Genomic DNA, 1,701 nt, shown 5'->3' on the forward strand with positions numbered 1-1,701 from the left:
ATATATATAAAATTTTTTTGAGTCTATTATCACCTCCCAAAGAGCCCTTAAGAGAGGTGGGCAGCCTAGGACTTAAATACTACTTTTCAGCCCTACACCTAGCCGATGTGGGACTATTTGTCTATGACATTCTCCTCCACTCAATCTCGTGACACCCTCATCACGGATAGGCTCCACCGAGGGTCCCACTGGACCATGGAGAGTCCACACATCTGACAGGCAGTAATCTGCTTTGATACCACTTGTCACCTCTCAAAAGAGCCCTTTGTGGGTGGTGGGCAGCCCAGGACTTAAATACTATTTTTCGGTCATACACCTAGCCAATGTGGGACTATTTGTCCGTGACACTATGCTGGTATATAAGTATATTTTTTATGGCTCAGCTTTTAATTAAGAGTTCTTTGCGACAGTAATTATGAAGCTGTTAAAAAATAATTTGATGATTAAGATAAACTTCAGGTGGCTATTATAAATTTTAAAAAAAAATTTAGACCGTAACTAGCTAGAAAACTGTCACCTCACCTAGCAACAAACGGTGTAAAAACATAAATTTCAAAATCAGCTTTTTCAAAAAGCTATCAAAACGTGGTTTATCCGAACATACAAAACTGTAATGCGATAACACTCTCCCACCGTATTGCCGCCCCAAACAGACTCTTAAACTTTATGTAATTGCTAATCTTTTTAAAGGGAACATAACCAGCTGATTAATTGATTTTTCCAAATTTATATCTTTAGAGTAAAAATATTAATAATTTCATTTTTTTATTCTTCTTAATAATTGGGGTGACAGAGTCAAAACTTTTTTTTTTTTTTGCAAATCAAATAATGTAAATTATTGGCTCCTTCTATCACCAAATATTTTAATTATTAATTTTAAATTTGATTTTTTACATGAAAATGACATGTGGGCATAAGGGCTAAAGAAAGATAGGAGTTCGCATGGTGAAGAAGAGTAGATGACCAGATAATCAAATTTCCTCTCTTGATTTATAAAGCAAAACATATACTTGTTTTATAAAAAAATATAAACTTATATTTTATTATTTGAAATTTTGCTTGCGCACCACATAATTCTTATGGATTTACATATTTAAATCCTAAAATTTAATATTTTAATTTATAAAAACATTGTGCTGCAAGTCTATGCAAATAAAAATGCATTTAACTTCTTAACAAGTTAATACAAGTGATGTGTTTGCTTTAATGTCAAAGATTTGAGTATTATGAATGTAAATATTAAAATTTAGGTGTTAGATATTTAAATTAATAAAAATTGCGTGGTATATTTGTAAATGTCCCTTTTTATTTGGAAGATTAGTGATGCATTTGCAATGGATGATGACAGAAGAGTAGAATGGTTGTGGTATATATGATGCCACCGCAATTAATCGCTATTTAATTTCTCCAATAACATCAATGTAAATGTAGATCAATTCAACTTGAAAAGGAATGATGCCGACTAAATCTTAATTAAACCCACCTTATTATTTATAAATCTTCATTTGTCACATAGAACATTAGTTTCAAGGGTGAACCCACATTAATTTTTTTTTCTTAAATATTATAATTTTTTTTAATATTATAATGTTTTCTAATTAGGTTGCCTGCCAAAAATTTAACTAGAATTGCATATATATATATATATATATATGAAATCATGTTAAAAATATATATATTATCCTAGTAAAGAGCCAAACT

General features: G+C 30.4%; 1 protein-coding gene across 1 annotated transcript in view; it reads left to right on the plus strand.

The window, feature by feature from the left end:
* Positions 1 to 1,701, plus strand: part of LOC110019632 (thaumatin-like protein 1b) — a 3,997-nt gene that overhangs the window by 945 nt on the left and 1,351 nt on the right. The gene's annotated exons all lie outside the window — the stretch shown is intronic.

This window comes from Phalaenopsis equestris, unplaced genomic scaffold (genome assembly GCF_001263595.1).
Source record: "Phalaenopsis equestris unplaced genomic scaffold, ASM126359v1 Scaffold000065, whole genome shotgun sequence".
NCBI classification, from domain to species: domain Eukaryota; kingdom Viridiplantae; phylum Streptophyta; class Magnoliopsida; order Asparagales; family Orchidaceae; genus Phalaenopsis; species Phalaenopsis equestris.